General features: G+C 43.5%; 1 pseudogene; it reads left to right on the forward strand.

Moving 5' to 3' along the window:
- The first annotated feature begins 16,056 nt into the window (after nt 1–16,056).
- On the forward strand, nt 16,057–17,398 carry LOC103300010 (dynein light chain roadblock-type 1-like; annotated as a pseudogene).
- The last annotated feature ends 1,873 nt before the right edge of the window (nt 17,399–19,271 follow it).

Consider the following 19,271-nt stretch of genomic DNA (forward strand, 5'->3'; position numbering starts at 1 on the left):
AAATCGGAAGATCTGTCAACCCCAGGCCTGCAGTGGTGCCTCTAGAAGACTGGGCTGGTGTTCCCGAGTCCAACAATGCCTCCAACTGCCCCCCAGACCACCTGCCTCTCTCACTTGTTCCTCCCTGGCTCCTCTGGGCATTTGAGTTTATAACCCCCAATTCTTCCAATCCCTCCCTTTTCAGATGTGGAGGCTGAGGTCCTAAAGAGAAGTTGAGGGCTGGACCTACAATCTCAACACTCAGGCCAAGGTCCTTTTTATACGTATTGTTGTTTCTTTTACTTTGGTTGCTTGCAGAAAAGGAATGAAGTGAAACAGCAAGAAAGAGACATAATGGGAGAACTGAAATTTGGGGGGATTTGAGGCACCATTTAGATGACTAAAATGAGATGTGGGGAAAAATTGAGGTCAGAGGATCTTTTTTCTTTTCTTTGTGGAAAATAACTTCTTTTTGGGGGGCGGGAGAAGTGATATAGGTTCAGTGCAAAAGATGCAAACAGTATGGAAAACACAAAGAAGAGGGTAAGTGTGGTGATTGTAGAGGTGGGGATGGAGGTGGAAGAGAGTATAGGAGGGATAAATGATGATGGGTGGGGGAGAAAAAGAAGGTAAAGATTACCCAGAATTTCACTTTCATTTACAAGTTCCATTGACATTTTGGTGTCTATCCTTTCAGCCCTCTCTGTGCATTCATAGGAACACTTAATATAGGCACTGTATTGGCCAAGGAATACCTGAGAGTGTGGGGTTTGGGGTTCCACATAAATTTCATCAGCTCCTCTCCAACTAATTCTCCCCCCCCCCCAAATAATTCTTTAATATGGCCAATTGAGGGTTTTTCAATTATATTGAAGTGCTTAAGCAAAGGCAATGGCAAGCCTTTTTGCTTACCCCACCTCCCTTCCAATCAGATTGTTATTTAGCCCACCTCTATAGAAATTCTGGAGCTGCCAGCGTGCATGTTTGAAAATTTCCTAATTGAGAACATACAAGTTGTTCTGTAAACGGACTTTTCTAGTAATAGTACTCCTGGGATATCTGTCCCTAGTTTATAAATACAGACTTAAAAAAAATATCTCACCTTCAAGAAGATCCTTAGTATTTTCAAGACAAGCTAATAGGTCTCCTATTTTTGTTTAATGTTTACTTATTAAATTGGGGTGACACTGGTCAACATGAACATATAGGTTTCAGGGCTAGTAGGTCTATTACACAGACTTTGCTCCATCTGATTAATGACTGGAAAGATGGGGACCAACTAATTGGAAAGTCCGTATGATTGCTCTGAGTAGGCATTATAGGAACAATGTCAAGGGTAGGGAAGGAAGAAATAATTGTAAATAAAAAGTACTGTCTACCACTGGGATCAAGCAGGATGAAGGATAAAATGAAACTGAGACTGAAACCTACTGTTGAGCCTTATAAATGCAATTTAAACCCACAGTGCTTAGGAACCACAGCAGCTTCGTCTAATGGATCCCTTAATCAAAGACCTTTTGTCAACAAAGATCCTTAATGAAGCTTCCTCTTTGATTGTACTCACGCTGCCTTTTACATTTAATACTAGAGGCCCACCGTGCAAAATTGTGCCACACTCAGACCTGGCGCGCTACGGGACCCAGCGTCAAGTCCCCGCCCACCCGCACACACCTTGCAGCACACGCAGCCCCGCCCACGTTGAAGACAGTTGTGGGTGGAGATAAGAATAGTTTCCTGCCCTAATCTTTCCTTCTCAGGAGCACTTAAATTGACCTTCACTGGAAGATGAGAATTGAACAGAGCAACACTTACTTGTTCCCATGAAGAAATCATATGACATTCAGCAGGTGCCTTTTGGTGTTTGGTTGTTATGGTGTCATGGTGTCACGGCCATGGGGTTTTTATAATAGAGATGCTTTATGCATATATATAGCTATACTACATTAGTATACTGCATATATACATATATACTAGAGGCCCGGTGCACAAAATTTGTAAACTGGAGAGGGGAGTGTCCCTCAGCCCAGCCTGCACCCTTTCCAATCTGGGATTCTCGGGGGATGTTCGACTGCCGGTTTAGGCCCGATCCCTGTGGATCGGCAGTCGGACATCCCTCTCACTATCCAGGACTGCTGGCTCCCAACTGCTCACCTGCCTGACTGCCCCTAACTGCTTCTGCCTGCCAGCGTGATCATCCCCTAACCACTCCCCTGCCAGCCTGATCAACACCTAACTGCTCCCCTGCTGGCCTGATTGCCCCCAACTGCCCTCCCTCCCCTGCAGGCCCGGTCACCCCCAACTGCCCTCCCCTGCTGGCCCGATCACCCACAATTGCCCTCCCCTGCTGGCCCGATCACCCACACCTGCCCTCCCCTGCCAGCCATCTTGTGGCAGCCATCTTGTGACCACATGGGGGCAGCCATCCTGTGCGAGGGCATGATGGTCAATTTGCATATTACAGCTTTATTATATAGGCTATCCTATGTAATAAAAGCCTAATATGCTAAGTGTCCAGTTGTCCGGTCATTCGTTCAACCAATCAAAGCATAATATGCTAATGATATGCTAAGGCCACTCAACCTCTCGCTATGATGTGCACTGACCACCAGGGGGCAGACGCTTCAACCAGTAGGTTAGCTTGCTGCTGGGGTCCAGCCAATAGGAGATGGGGCCTACATGCCCTGGAGCCTTTCTATGGTCCCTCCCCAGCTGGCCAACCTCCCGCGTCCCTCTCCGGCTTGGCCTATGCCCTCTCGCAATCTTAGAACATATATATATTGTTTTCTATGCTCTTTAGGGTTATGGAGACCTCATTTGGGTATTTTAAAAAAAGATTAAACTGGCCTATCCATTTTTGAGTGTTGAGAAAACTATATTTTCTTTCCCTTTCTCTGCCAAAGTCCCACCAATCAGCAAAAATAAATTTCCCTGTGAATAAAATCAAAGAGTACTGCTGCCAGGCAACTAAGAAAGTGCTATTTTTGTTTTTTGGAAGGTGTTGCATCTTGTTCCACTGTTTCCATGGAGAATCCCAATTGTCAAGATTAATCAAATGCTGGAAAATTGAAATTTATCCAAAGAGATTAGCTTAGTAAGCAATTATCTATGCTAAGTGACAACTAGGAGAAATATTTAGATGAAACCTCTTAGCACGAATCAAGCATTATCCTCTGGCATCAACTGACTCAAGTTAACACTTTCATGTGCGCCAACTTGCTTTTCTAAAGTTATTACAATGATATGTCATTAAAATCACAAATTACTTGTATGCCATTTCCAGTATAAATCAGCAGTGAATGTTTAGAATGCATTTGAACTGCATCAGAATACTGTAAGCAATATGTATGGAATGGTTGTAAACAAAGTTGTCTCTATTTTGTTAGCATTTTTGAAGTTCCCCCCAATTTTTGAAGTTCTCTCCCCATTTTTGAAGTTCTCCCCAATCCTATCTAATAAAGAGCTAATATGAAAATGGTCATCACACCCTCGTGCCCTTGTGTCCTCATGCCCTTGCACAGGAACTGCTCAGACACTCAACACTGGAGAGAATGGCATGGGGACCAGCCAGGCACAAATGAGCTCATGAAAAAGGCATGGGGACCATCCAGGCTGTGGCCTGGGAGAGGGACAATGCCCGCCCCACAGTCCTGGGCGCCTGCGGCTGCGGCCCAGGCAAAGCCGCCTGCCCACGGTCCCCTGTGGCTGTGGCTGGCCCGGGTCCTGGGTGCCTGCAACCATCCGGAGGAGGGAATTCTGGGTCCTGGGTGCGGGGCGAGGCAGAGGCGGTTAGGGGCGATCAGGCCAGCAGGGGAGTAGTTAGGGGTGATCAGGCTGGTAGGGGAGCAGTTAGGGGCGATCAGGCAGGCAGGCAGGCAGAGGTGGTTTAGGGGTGATCAGGCAGGCAGGCAGGCAAGTGGTTAGGAGCCAGTGGTCCCGGATTGTGAGAGGCAGTTGGACATCCCCCGAGGGGTCCTGGATTGGAGAGGGTGCAGGCCAGGCTGAGGGACCCCCCACCTCCATGCACGAATTTCGTGCACCGGGCCTCTAGTAAATTAATAAGAGAGACTATCCAAGACAATTCAGAAAAAGTAAAAAAAAATCTCCTACAACTCAACAGCATAAACAAACAACCAGATTAAAATATGGTCAAAGGACTCGGATAGACATTTCTATAAAAAATATACACAAATGGCCAATAAGCACATAAAAAGATGCTCGACATCACTAATCATTAGGGAAAGGCAAATCAAAACTATAATGACACACCACTTACACCCATGATGACGGCAATAAAACAATCAGTAAATAGTAAGTGGTGAGGAAGTGGAGAAACTGGAATCCTTATGCATTGTTGGTGAGAATGAAAAATGGTAAAGCCGTTGTGTAAAACAGTATGGTGGTTCCTCAAAAAAAAAAAAAATCAATCATAGAATTAGCACATGAACCAGAAATCCCACTTCTGTATATATCCAAAAGAATTGAAAACATGCATTTGAACAAATATTTGTACACCCATGCTCATAGCAGGATTATTCACAATAGCCAAAAGGTGAAACAACCCAAATGTCCATCAATGGATGAATAAATAAAATATGTGATATACATATCATGAAATAGTATTCAGCCTTAAACAGGAAGGAAATGCAGACACATGGTACTGAAGACCTTGAGGACATTATACTTAGTGGAATAAGCCAGACACAAAAGAACCTGAATATAATTTTAAAAATCCTAACTGCTGCTGCTGTGCTATTGCAATATTTATTACAATCATGGTGTTTGTTTTTGCTTTTTTCCCCTTCTTCAGGAAGGAAATGCTGCAGACTTTTCTCTCTTATTAAAGAAGTGATGTTTAGAAGGTGAGGTCTGATAATTATCTAAACTGTTTTAAAATTGGGGAGAGTTATGTTTACAGGGATGCAAAATTTAATATACCTACTAGAAATACACAGGAAATGATTTTTTTTTTAAAGGGAATCCAAGAAGTGTGTATAAAGGGTATTGTTTCTGAGACGTGAAAAGGAGTAGTGGTCTAGCACCAGCCCAGGCAGCTGGTTATGAACCATCAGTGCTTTTGGGAGGAAGTTGCAAGAATTGAACTTCCCACTGCAGGCAGCCCTCCTCACTGCTGGGGAGCCACAAGAAAGGGGAATCTACATCAATGTCAGGGTCCTTCTAATGGGGATCAGTGAGGGCCTAGCACTGGCAGCAGGCAACACAAAACATACTGATCATTCAGGAAGAACAAACCCGTGGGGACAACACCCAGCACAATAGCCTAGAGCAGAAGGTGAAAAATTGGATGTTGAGAAGGATCTGGTGATGAGGAAAAAGGAAGGACTCAGCACTTGACGAAGGTGAGACCAGAAGGACCCAGCCATAGATCCTTTTCTATAACACTTCTACTGTATGTGATGGACCAGATTCTGCTCTAAAAAAGACAAACCCAAAAAATAGAGACAGAGTCCTAGGTTGTCTCAAAATATATGCACCATAGAGTCACTGGAGCAATTTTATAGAAGACCCCATAGGGACTCAAATGCCTTTCCAAGACAATTATTCCACCTCTGGCTATTTCTTGGACTAACAGTGTTTTGGTGGTAATAGTGACTTAGTTGTGGACACAACTTTCTGAGGATCAGTTTAACCAACTAGTGTTCCTAAGATCGAGTTGGGTTGAGTGAGGGGATGGGAGTTTTGAAGGGCAAGGAGGAGAAGGAAGAGCAAGAGGAGGCCAGGATCGGGGGAAGGGGGTGTGGGTGGTACGGGAAGAGACTGGACAAAAATCGTACACCTATGGATGAAGACAGTGGGGGGAGTAAAGGCAGGGGGTGGGGTGGGAGCCAGGTGGAGGGGAGCTACAGGGGGGAAAAAAGAGGAACAATTGTAATAATCTGAACAATAAAGATTTTTTTAAAAAAGGGAAAAAAAAAAAAAGAGGAGGCCAGGAAAGGAGAAGGATGGAAAGTGCTGAGAGGGAGGTGTGAGAATAGGACCAGGAGGAAAGTTAGGAAGAAAAGGCCTATTTCGTAGCCATTTGGTTAGCCTTTTATCAGTGTTTCAAATCCTTCCAGTAATTTCCCTTTTGTGTAAGGTCTCTCACTCAGGTTTTCTTTGTTTAAAATATATTTTTATTGATTTCAGAGAGGAAGGGAGAGGGAGAGAGAGATAGAACCATCAATGATAAGAGAGAATCCTTGATCGGCTGCCTCCTGCATACACACACTGGGGATTGAGCCCGCAAGCTGAGCATGTGCCTGAACCGGGAATCAAATTGTGACCCCTTGGTTCATAGGTCGACGCTCAACCACTGCGCCATGCTTACTGGGCATGGTTCTCTTGCTTATAACCTAAAGAATCATAGTAGAACAGTTACTTTATTTTCTTTTGTCTATGTGCAGAGCAAAAAAAAAAAAAAAAAAAAAAAAAAGACCTGGGAACAGATGACTAATTCAGAAGAGGGTAAATTCAGGGCTTCTGAGCTTGGTGAGAAAAAGCCTACCTGGACTGCTCTCTTTGTGTCAACGAAGAGGTAGGAGCTAACAAAGCATCTCTCAACTGGTTAATTTATACTTTCATCCTATGTCAGAGGCTGAATTAGTTTCTCCTCTTAGAAAGCTGGTGTCTGGCTTTCTGCCTCAAAACTATACACTTCAATCTGCAACCCCCTCTCGGTTGGCATTTTTCCTTTTCTTATATGTAGATGCATTTTTCCACATTTTTTCCTATATGTTCATGCAACAATCCTGAAAATAGAGCAATTCGACTACATGAAGACAGCTGTACTTCATAATAAAAATATCTTCTGAAGGAAAAGAATCTTCCTTGTGAGTGAAATTTTTACCCCCAAACTGTTCAGTTTTTAAATTGTAGTGAAGGAAATGAGCTCAACAGAAAAACCAAAACAGACATACATGACTCCAGATGAATCTAAAGACAATCCTCTGATCTGAGTTACCAGGCAACTATCTCTCCAAGGATGCTGCCATTTAAATTTTATAGAAGAATCAGGCACGTGATTTTCTGACTCAAGAGACTGTGGGATAATAATGAATTCATCTTTTAATATTTAAAAAAATTTTAAGCAGAAACCTCTCTCTTGCTTGGTGCATGTTTGCTGTTTTTTTTTCTTTCACAGTTTCTTTGTTGTGTGCCTTCAAAGCAAATAGTTTTTCATGTGTTTGGGATTTTTTTTCTTTTGGATCCTTCTGAAAGTGGGGATGGATGAAAAACCATGCAAGGTGCTGATTTTTAGCTGCTTCAGATTCTGACCCTCTGGTTATTAAGATATTTTATCCACAAGAAGCTCAAGAAAAAGAACTGCACTTAAACATCACCTAACATAGTAGTTATGGTAAATTCATCCTTATGCCTAGACGCCAGGTCACTGTGCATAGGTAGGTAAATTATTACTGGATAAAGAGCTGGACAAAGAAACAGAGCACACACAAGGCGGTTTTCATCAATATCTGAAAAAGAAAATCCCTACAGAAGCACAATTGTCTGTCTGGGTACTTGTGTATGAAATCACACACAAGAGTTTTAGAAAAAATGCATGCTAATTTTCCTTTTTTTTTTTGTCTGTACCATGATGTGTTACTCTTTTTTTTTTTTTTAAAAATCTTTTTTTTTAAATATTTTTTATTGATTTTTCACAGAGAGAAAGGGAGAGGGATAGAGAGCTAGAAACATCGATGAGAGAGACACATCAACCAGCTGCCTCCTGCACAACCCCCACCGGAGATGTGCCCGCAACCAATGTACATGCCCTTGACCGGAATCGAACCTGGGACCTTTCAGTCCGCAGGCCGACGCTCTATCCACTGAGCCAAACCGGTTTCGGCTGATGTGTTACTCTTTATTCACTTGCTGATTGGTGAAAGCCTAATTTGTGCAAGGGTCTCGTCCACACATGAATCTACTCCAGTGGAAGAGTCCATAGTCCCATCCTTCAAGGCGTTTACCCTCTTGAGATGGACAGAGACATGTCAACAACTCTTGACCAATGATACTGGAGTGAAAATAGTGGGATCTGCTATCTGTGCCATTACAAGTGGCTCACTACTTAAGGCTTTTTGAAGTTGTTAAATGTTATGTACAGTGTGAGCTTCTTGTATTTTTGTTGTTGTTAATCCTCACCCGAGGATATTTTTCCATTGTTTTTTAGGGAGAGTGGAAGAGAGGGAAAGACAGAGAGAAACATGGATGTGAGAGAAACACATTGATTGGTTGCCTCCTGCACGTGCCCCAACCAGGCCCGGGCTGGGAAAGAGCCTGCAATCAAGGTATGTGCCCTTGACTGGAATCGAACCCAGGACCCTTTGGTCCACAGGCTGACACTTTATCCACTGAGCCAAACCAGCTAGGGCTGAGCTTGTCTTTTTTGTTTTTTAAATATATTTTTATTGATTTCAGAGACGAAAGGAGAGGGAGAGAGAGATAGCAACATCAATGATGAGAGAGAATCACTGATTGCTGCTTCCTGCATGCCCCCCACTGGGGTCCGAACCTGAAACTCAGGCATGTGCCCTGAACGGGAATCAAACTATGGTTCATAGGTCGATGTTCAACCACTGAGCCACACTGGCTGGGCTCCCTTGCCTTTTGATGGGAAAAATATGCAGCATAGATTACACTCCAGAGCTGCTCTGTGGGACCAGGCTGAAACTGCCCTCTGTGGGACTTTAATTTTAAGTACCAACTTGACTGAGACACAGGGTACTCAGATATTTGGTGAGACAATATTCTGTGTATATCTGCAAGGGTATTTCCAGATGAGGTAGCACTTGAATAGGTAGACTGAGTAAAGCAGATGGTCCTCCCCAATGTGGGTGGGCATCATCCAATCTGTTGAGGGCTTCTTGTTCTTAGGCCTTTGGACTTTGACTAGAACTCATACTATCTGTTCTCCAGGTTCTCAGACTTGGACTAGAACTACATCATTGACTTTTCTGGGTCTTCAGCTTGTAGAAAGCAGATCATGGGACTTCTCAGCCTTTGTAATCATGTGAGCCAAGTCCCTTAATATATTTCTTTATATATATTTATCTGCCTTTGGTTCTGTTTCTCTGGAGAACCCTCATATAGCATCCTTGCTTGGTTTCCTCTCCTTTCCTGTTCTGCTTCACCCACTTCTTTTTTTAAAAATATATATTTTTATTGATTTCAGAGAGGGAGAGGGAGGGAGAGATAGAAACATCAATGATCAGAGCCCTAACTGGTTTGGCTCAGTGGATAGAGCGTCAGCCTGCGGACTGGAGGGTCCCAGGTTTGATTCCAGTCAGAGGCATGTGCCTTGGTTGCGGGCACATCCCCGGTGGAGGGTGTGCAGGAGGCAGCTGATCGATGTTTCTCTCTCATCAATGTTTCTGACTCTCTATCCCTCTCCCTTCCTCTCTGTAAAAAATCAATAAAATATATTTTTTTAAAAAGAAAAAAAAGAAACATCAATGATGAGAGAGAATCATTGATCGGCTGCTTCCTGCACGCCCCCAACTGGGGATCGAGCTCGCAAACCGGGCATGTGCCCTTGACCAGAATCGAACCTGGGACCCTTCAGTCCAAAGTCCAACGCTCTATCCACTGAACCAAACCAACTAGGGCTGCTTGGTCCACTTTCTACTTTCCTGGGAACATTTCCTTAGTAAATCACTTCTGCATGAATTGTAGGGCACCTGACCCTCTAGGAAAATTCCCCAAAGCCTCACCTCTCCAAGGCCACCCTGGCCCCTCCCACAGGATGTCTCATATCTCCCTGTGAAATAATGCCTGGCCCAGCAGGGATCCTTAGACCCTGTTCCTGTGCTACAATCAACATTTGCTCTGAATGGTCAGCACCTGGGCCATGGCAGTTGTTAAATATTTTGACTATCAACCCTGAACCTATTTAAGTGTGAGGGCTAATCCTATATAATACAAGGCTAATATGCAAATCGACTCTTACGACAGAACAACTATGACACATGCTGTGACACACGCTGACCATTAGGGGGCAGACGCTCAACGCAGGAGCTGCCCCCTGGTGATTAGTGCGCTCCCACTCAGCCAGAAGCCCTGAGCCTGGCTCAAGGCTGGTGAGCACAGCGGTGGTGGAGGGAGCCTCTCCCGCCTCCAAGGCAGTCAGACATCCCCCGAGGGCTCCCAGCTGTGAGAGGGCGCAGGCTGGGCTGAGGAACCCACCCTCTACTATAATATAAAAACTAACTAGAGCCGAAACTGGTTTGGCTCAGTGGATAGAGCGTCAGCCTGTGGACTGAGGGGTCCCAGGTTCGATTCCGGTCAAGGACATGTACCTTGGTTCCGGGCACATCCCCAGTAGGGGGTGTGCAGGAGGCGGCTGACCGATGTTTCTCTCTCATCGATGTTTCTAACTCTCTATCCCTCTCCCTTCCTCTCTGTAAAAAATCAATAAAATATATTAAAAAAAACACACAAAAAAAACACACACACAACTAACTAGAGTGTCTACTCCATTCACAAAATTTCCCAGTTTCTGGGAAGACTAAAATATATAAAGGCAGGTCCCTCTTAGTCATGTGTGAGCCACATGAACCTACCACTCTGGTCATGGTTGTTTGGACTAAGGATGGGCACCTGGGTTGGGACTTGTTGGCTTGAGTCACACCATAATGGCATCATCATCGCCCTAAGGGGAAGGTCCATGAACACCTGGTCCTGCCCTATCCAGGGCTTGGATGTTTAACTCTTTCAATAGTTGCATTCCAATAAAGTTCCATTTTTGCCTATATTTGCTAGAGCAGCTTTCTGGTTTTTTGTAACCAGAAGACCTAACTAACATCATATATTAACATCTGGAACAAACATTACTTGTTTGTCTTGTTCACAAGCTTAGTACAGATTAGGCACTCAGTGAATGTTTGGTGCCTCAATAAACAGCTCTCTGCAGGAAACAGAAAAGTAGCTTGAATATATACATATATGATTTGGATACATGTACAGGCTTGAAAATGGGGAGATGAAGGCAATAGAGTGATTGGATTAAAAGTGTCTGCCTTCTGACAACCAAAAAAACAACTGGCCTGTGTTTCTCAAAAGTGTTACGTTCATGAAAGATTCTAAAAAGAAGAAAAGTTGAGGAATTGCTGCTGATTAAAAAAGGTAGAGTGTGTGATCATGGATTGGTTCATGAATGAGAAGAGGGGAAGGTTACTTGTAAAGGATATAATGGGGCAATTTGGAAGTCTAAATATGTGCTGTATATCAGATGACATAATTATTTCTGAAATGTGATTATTCTATTGTGGTTATTTAATGTAATGTCCTTGTTCTTGGGCAGTGGTCAGCAAACTCATTAGTCAACAGAGCCAAATATCAACAGTACAACGACTGAAATTTCTTTTGAGAGCCAAAATTTTTAAACTTAAACTTCTTCTAACGCCACTTCTTCAAAATAGACTCTCCCAGGCCTTGGTATTTTGTGGAAGAGCCACATTCAAGGGGCCAAAGAGCCGCATGTGGCTCGGGAGCCGAAGTTTGCTGACCACGGTTCTTGGGAACTGCACACTGAAGTATTTAGGGGTAAAGCTGCATGACGTCAGCAACTTATTCTCAAATGATTTATCAAAACTACTACTGCCGCTTGGCCAGCATGGCTCAGTGATGACCTATGAACTGGGAGGTCACAGTCTGATTCCCGGTTAGGGCTCGATCCCCAGTGTGGGGCGTGCAGGAGGCAGCCAATCAATGGTTCTCTCTCATCACTGATGTTTCCATCTCTCTTCTCTCTCCCTCTCACATCCTCTCTGAAATCAATAAAAATATATTAAGAAAAAGATATATACCTTTTTACACTGCTTAAATGAATCAGGACTATGAGTAAGGAGAAATAAATCTGGAGATATAAGTTAATGAATTAAACCATACATGCTGTTGCTTCCCAAGGATCTTGAGTGACAGAGCCAGAAATGTTACCTTCAGAAATCAGGATGTTGCTGACACCACAGAAAATCAGGCCAGCAGAAGGGTGTTCTCAGGCACAAAACAACTGCTTTTGCTGGCGGTGGCTTCTTAGACAACATTACGGTGTTAACTGTAGCCATCAAAACAGGCAGAAACCCAGAGGAAAAAACTTGGGTAGTTGTACCTCCCGCTTATCAGCAGACAGTCTATAGTTATTTTTGAAGTAATTTTGAAAGTTCAAGCAAACAGAATAAGCCCTTTGAAGGATTGTCAGGTACTGCGGCTTAATTAGGAAGCCTGGGTAAGCCAGAGGCATAGGAATGGGGCACGTGGACTCAAAGAAAATGCTTTTGTGTGTGTAGAAGAAAATGGACTTGAACGCGTAAGAACTGTGAAGTGTTTTCATTTTCTGCCATTTGAGAAGGATCTGTGACAAAGGTGTCACCTGAACTTAAGAGAAAACAGTCTATGAAAGACCTTACTATCCAAGGGTGTGGCAGCTAATGAGAAAAAGGCCTTCTCTCTGAGACTCCAAAGCATTACCTCATTTTGCCCTAGGGTGGCTCAAATCAAAGCAGAGAAACCATCTGAACATGGGGAGCACACCCACTAACATGCTGTTTAACTCTGGACCTGCTAAAGACGGTGGGCTCTTGCTTCCACTCTTTTTTAAAAAAAAAATATTTTATTGATTTTTTACAGAGAGGAAGAGAGAGGGATAGAGAGTTAGAAACATCGATGAGAGAGATACATCGATCAGCTACCTCCTGCGCACCCCCTACTGGGGATGTGTCCGCAACCAAGGTACATGTCCTTGACTGGAATCGAACCCGGACCCTTCAGTCCGCAGGCCGACCCTCTATCCACTGAGCCAAACCGGCTAGGGCCCAAATCGCTTCATTTCAAGGGAGCCTCAAACAGTCTTTGAGGAGGGGCCTCATAGTGGAAGTGAGAGTGTCTGCAATACCCATCAGACCTGGAGTCTATGTCTCCATTCAACAAACAAGAAAGGTTCTAGCTGCCCTCACAAAAGTGCTTTGCCTTTCCCAGTGTAGTTTTCACTGAGTCAGTCTGACCCAATGGGCTGTATTCCCTCTGGTTTATTTTTGTTCCTAGGCACCCCAGGAAACCTCATGGTTCTTCCAAACGTAGGAAGATATATTTCATCTTATGTATAGTCAGCTGATGGGGAAGGAGGCACCCTTTCAGGTCCCCCAGCATCAGAAGAACATAGCCTCCCTTCTGGTTGGGGAGCCAGTTGTCTGATCATCCCATCTTCTGTGTCGTGATGTAATTCAATTTCTAAAAACAACCCAAGTCTCGAGTCGGAGCCTGGCCCATGTGTGCTTCTTTCAGAGGCTTGTCAAGGGCTTGCTTACATGTGTGCCAGGAGAAGTGGTACGTAATTGCCAAAAACTGCATGTGGCTAAATCTCTTTGAGACGCAGTTTCCTTATCTGAAAAACAACAAAGAGGGTTTGGGAGGAAACCATCTCTGGGGTTCCTGCAAGTTCAAGGACTCTGATCCTGTATGTGGGCACACCTGGCCTGTCACCCAGCAGCCAACGAGTTCTCTCCACCAGGGAGTGCCTGTAGAACACAGCCCCTTAACTCTGTCCTCAGGCTTTTGGTCTCATTTCCTTTTGACCATGTAATTTCACACCCAAGAGTACATTTTGACAAAAATACCCAGAGGTCATGTGGTGTTCACCACAAAGGTGTTCACCACAAATTTACAAAGGTATTCAACACAAATGTACAGAAGAATGGCCAAGGAGTTCATGACACATTCAGGTGATGGCATATCATTGAGATGACAGAAACATTTTCAAGAATTGTCAATGACATTCAGAGTATGTTTGAGCCCCCTGTGAAGGGATTTCTATCTAAAATGGAACTAGAGGATATGAAATGGAGAATCTCAGGTTTCAGGAATACAATTCCACATTACATCATCTAGGACAGTGGTCGGCAAACTCATTAGTCAACAGAGTCAAATATCAACAGTACAACGATTGAAATTTCTTTTGAGAGCCAATTTTTTTAAACTTAAACTTCTTTTAACGCCACTTCGTCAAAATAGACTCGCCCAGGCCGTGGTATTTTGTGGAAGAGCCACACTCAAGGGGCCAAAGAGCTGCATGTGACTCGTGAGCCGCAGTTTGCCGACCACGGATCTAGGAGAACAAACTTCGCTGAGAGACCAATTTCCCGTAAAATGCCTGATTTACAGAAGACCCAGACTTATCTCCTGGCCAATGAACATCTGCCAAAAACCCTTCTCCATTCTCAAGCCAATGAACTTATTGCTTGGACTCCGACTGGACTTCCCCTCTGTTCCCTTTGCCCAAGAATACAGCCCTTGACCCCCACACTTAACCTCAACAGACTCACTGATAACTTGCTACAGCATGTGTTTCCTGAATTGCAATTCCTCTGCTATTCCCAAATCAACTCAATTTCTGGTCACTTGAGTTTTCCTCAGTTTACTTTATTTAGGTTGACACATGGTGTGCTAAAGGAAGAACAGGTTAAAAAATCATATATGTAGAAGATCCCAATATGGAATTATACTATAAAAATTCTGAATTTTATTTACATATTTATACATTTGTCTATTTTGTTTATATATTTATAAAAGATCAGAAAATGGACTTACAGGTGATTTCCCCCCTTCTTTACCATTTTCTGTATTTTCTTAGTTTTCTACAATTACCGGAAGTATGTATTGTTTTTGTAAACCAAAAGAAAGCAAAAGTGTTCTTTCTTCTTAGCAGAAGAATTAAAATAGAACATGTGTGGACCTTCTTATTTGTCTGCAAGAGCGCTAATGTGGGTACCCGGCACTATGCTAGACATCTTATACTCATTGGATTTAACTGTCACGGCCATCATAGGTAATTAACAGTGTCCTGCATCGTCTAGATATAGATGATGGAGTCTGAGCCCTGTTCTTCTTTGTTTCTTGCAAATACTGTCGTCTCAGTTTTCTGCTGAGTGTCAGTGGTGTCATCTTCTGCCCACACTTGTGCTGACTCTACAGGGAGAGGGTGACCTCATTTACTCTGAGTACAGTTGGAGAAGGGGGATGGAAATGACAAATGGTGAAGGCTTCAATTCTAATTTGCTTTTGCTCCACAGCCAGTAGCTACAGCTGGGTTTTCTGCTACCTTACTTAAAGGCACACATACCTTGCAAGGCAAAAATGGTCTTTCAAAAAGACAGACTCTATATTTTAAATGAGGAACACAATGCTTGTTTATGAGTCTGTCTTTGACACTTGTAACAGACGCTGTTAGTGCCCCACCCATATGTCCTTTGCCTACCTGGAGGCCTTCCTATGCCTCTCTGTTTGAGGACATTCTCTGACCTTGGAGGGTGGGGCTGTTCAGTCCCCTTTAGGGCAGGCCAGAAGTGTCAGTTAATGTCCCAGGAGCAATCTTCAATCATAGAGAAGTGGGAGTTGGTGTATCAGTACCTCAACTCATCTCTCAGAGGGACCGTTTTGAGGCATGTACCTGCAGACTCTCAGAGAGTCCTCAGCAGGATTAAGCACCAATTGCCCACAACTGAAACTTGCTATTTAACATCTGCTTTACTGTCTCTCCACTCTCCCCTTCTCCCTTACCCACTCCCTCAGGTGGTCCTGAATAAACTACTGGCACCAAAATCCTTACCTCAGAGTCTGCTTCTGCATTTGAGGGACTCCAACTAAAAGAACCTCACTCCTGGTGAATCTGATAATGTTCTTGGGCCATTTGGAACAAAAGACATCACCTTTATCCCCCCGAACTAAGGTGGTATTAGGGATGTTGAGTTCATCCATGGTATAGGTCATAAAGCATGAAGGTGCCCTACATTCCAGTGGTTTAAAACTCTCCAAGTTGGATATGCTTAGTCCTGGTTAAAACCCCTGGTGCCAGTAAGCAGTGAATTGTTTCCTGTTACTACAGAGAAAGAACTCATTCTGGTCACTGGTTGCCAAAAAAAAAGACAGAACTTACTTCATTTCCCTATAGCTATGGAGACGTTGCCCCCTAGGCAAGTGAGCTTTTAAATTATTGTACCCTAAAAATAACATTCTCATTCCCAAATGGGTTATAGAAACTGAAATGGTGGGGGCTATGCTGGCCATAGGGAGCTTGCCGATTGGTCTGCAATGGCAGAGGCGGAGGAGACACTGAAGTGACGTCAGAGCCATAAGGAAATGCAGGGAATCATCACGGTGAACACGGGAGGCATTCGCGTTAAGAGGACCATGGACAATCCCACCACCACACAGCACGCCAACCCCACGCACAACTTCATCTTGAAGGCCCGGGGCACTGTGTGAGAAGCTGACCCCCAGAATGATCTCAGCTTCCTTTGAATTCACTCCAAGAAAAATGCAATTATAGTTGCACCAGACAAAGACTATTTCCTGATTGTGATTCAGAATCCAACTGAATATCAACCAAAGAATTTGTATGCATATATGTATAACCCATGGATACAGACAATAGGGTGGTGAAGACCTGGGAGGGGGGGCAGAGAGCACTAGAAGGGGTCAATGGGAGAAAAAAGGGGACATATGTAATACTTTCAACAATAAAGATTTAAAAAAAAGAAAGAAAGAAAAAATCCAACTGAATAAGCCACTCTCTTGGCTCCACACGTCATTCCTTAATTTAATGTCCCCCAAGAATAATAGTGTTAATTTTGTCAACTAACTGGCAGGTGGAAATCACCTTAGAGTCCATGCAGACCAATTCAGTGACTAAGGTGGGATGCAGCTCCACCCCATCCCACTAGTCACCCCTCTGCTGGCCAGTTGCCCCGGAGATCCTAGGAGGGCCTTCTTTCCTCAAGTCCAGGTTTTGGAGCAAGAGCTTGTGAGAAGCCTATAACCTGCTTCCTTCAGACCTTCAGTTCACTTTGTTGCCCTTGGAAAAGGCTGTTTTTCTTTAACTAAAAATAACTGAAACTTGAAGAAGAAAAAAAACCTGAAGTGGTGGGTTATTTTCATCCACCTCCAGAGCAGCTGCTCAGGAACTCTGAATGCTGGAGGGAATTATGCAATGACTTGGTGCTGTCTTCCGACTTGGCAAAGCAAACCATTGTTCTGTGATGGGCTTTCAAGGTAATGCAATAGGACATTTGAGGTTCTCTGCAGGAAGGGAAGAAGAGGGATGAAGACTGGGACAGATGAAGAGAGGACTAGATGTCTGCATTACATGCAGGGCCTATCTACCTTCCTGCTCCCTTTCGCGAGCCTCCTGCCCTCCCTGCTGGCACCCTGCTCAGGAAGGCCCTGATCCTCTCTGCCTTGTTCTCCCTGTCGGTGATTTCGCTATGCTGCCCCTAAAATTGATCACTGACCTAGAGTTAACCACTGACTTCATACTGTCAACCATTCACCTAGGGTGGACCACTGACCGCGAGAATTCGCTGACAGGTATCTGGAAAATACACAGGCTTTTGAACTGTCTTCTGATGTGGAGTCAAGCATCCCAGCTTTGTAGAAGAAGCCACAGAGACCACAGTCGATTGCAATTCAATTCACACAGAGTTTTTGAGTGAAGACTATTGCAGATGCCACTGCTGTTTTTAGCATGACTAGAGCACCAAACCAGCCCAGCACCTCCATGGGAAGCCACAAGTTCTCAATGCTTGTTTAAAATGAAGCAAATTCTCCATTAGCTGTGATCATTACTCTGCAGCCCAATACTTTCTAATATTCTGAGCTTCTGAACAAGCCTACCATTACAATATAGGAGACTGTGTAATTATAGAAAACATGGAATCTACCTACCCAGTTGAGGAGAAAGTACAGTGTAATGGGAATTATACACAGACAGAGGAAAGGCATTTCTTAACTATTTCACTTTTTTTTTTTTTTTTTTTTTACAGAGAGGAATGGAGAGGGATAGAGAGCTAGAAACATCGATGAGAGAGAAACATTGAGAAGCTGCCTCCTGCACACCCCCCACCGGGGATGTGCCCGCAACCAATGTACATGCCCTTGACCGGAATCGAACCCGGGACCCTTCAGTCCGCAGGCCAACGCTCTATCCACTGAGCCAAACCGGCCTCGGCTTAACTATTTCACATTTAATATGGGGTCAATAAATGTTCATTTGAATTGAAAAAAAAAAAAAAAGAAGACTGGATGGGCTTTGTGAGACCTAAGAATATTTTCCAAACAATAGGGATGAATGATAATTAATATTTGTATTATGCTTTCTACCTTACAAAGCCCTTCCATATACTTAGCCTTACTCAACCCTTAACAGCCCTGTGAGTAAGTATTTAACCCATCCATGTATAGATGAAGAAACTAAGGCTCAGAGAGGTCAAGTAATATGCTGCAGTAAACCCTGTCAATCTAGCTGAATGTCAGTTGCCACGTGACATCACTCTTGGTAGTTTTCTTATAATCAAGAGGGCAAAGAAATATCTCTGTATGCATACCCTAACCAAAAAATGGGAAAATTAAATACAGATCACAATGGCTATGTATTTAAAGAAAATTATGAGAGCAGTGTTCTTTGTGGAAGAATATTTCTGAATGTTTAATGTGCACAGTATGTGTATATCAAAAGAAGAGAATGTAACATGCTGTTCTGAAGTGGCCCATAGGAAGAGTTATAATGGGTAGAGAGCAAAAAGGCCTGCTGAAAAACTTATTCCCTGAAAAAAAATGGGGTTTAGCTCAGTTGGTTAGAGCATCGTCCCAATATGCCAACTTTGTGCATACAAGAATCAACCAATAAATGCATAAATAAGTGGAACAACAAATCAATGTTAAGTAGTGGTCCCAAATTACACAGATAGTAAGTGGAGGAGTGAGGATTCAGCCCAGATAGTTTGACCCTAAACTCCAAGCTATCCACCACTGCCTTCTCCTTGAGAGCGATAGGTTAAATGGATAAACTAATCTATACCAACATTAATTTGTTACCTAATATTAGTTTATTATTTCTTCAGAAAACATAAAACCATAATTCATTATATGTATAGAGGGCCCTAAAGAAATGAATCTAATGAAGGGATTTTGCCCTTATGATAAGCCACTGCAGATATAATTTGAAGGTGGTATTTTTTTCTCATGCCCCTCAGATCACACTCTAACTTCAAGGAAGGCCAAAGGTTCAGCAAACTGAAAACTTATAAAGAGAAATTTTGGGGGGAAAAAATACTCTTTTGACCATGTGTACTCCACATAGGGAACACACATATTGGATGGCAATCAATGAAAACACAAATATCACTGCAGGACTTTCTTACCCTTAAAGGTTTAAGAAACTTGGCTCAAATTCTCCTTCCTGAGGCTGGGCAACTCCAGTCCTGCCCAGGATTTTAGACTCCACTTCCTGGTGCTTGTTTATATTCTTG

The sequence above is a fragment of the Eptesicus fuscus genome, chromosome 18 (assembly GCF_027574615.1).
Source record: "Eptesicus fuscus isolate TK198812 chromosome 18, DD_ASM_mEF_20220401, whole genome shotgun sequence".
Classification (NCBI taxonomy): Eukaryota; Metazoa; Chordata; class Mammalia; order Chiroptera; family Vespertilionidae; genus Eptesicus; species Eptesicus fuscus.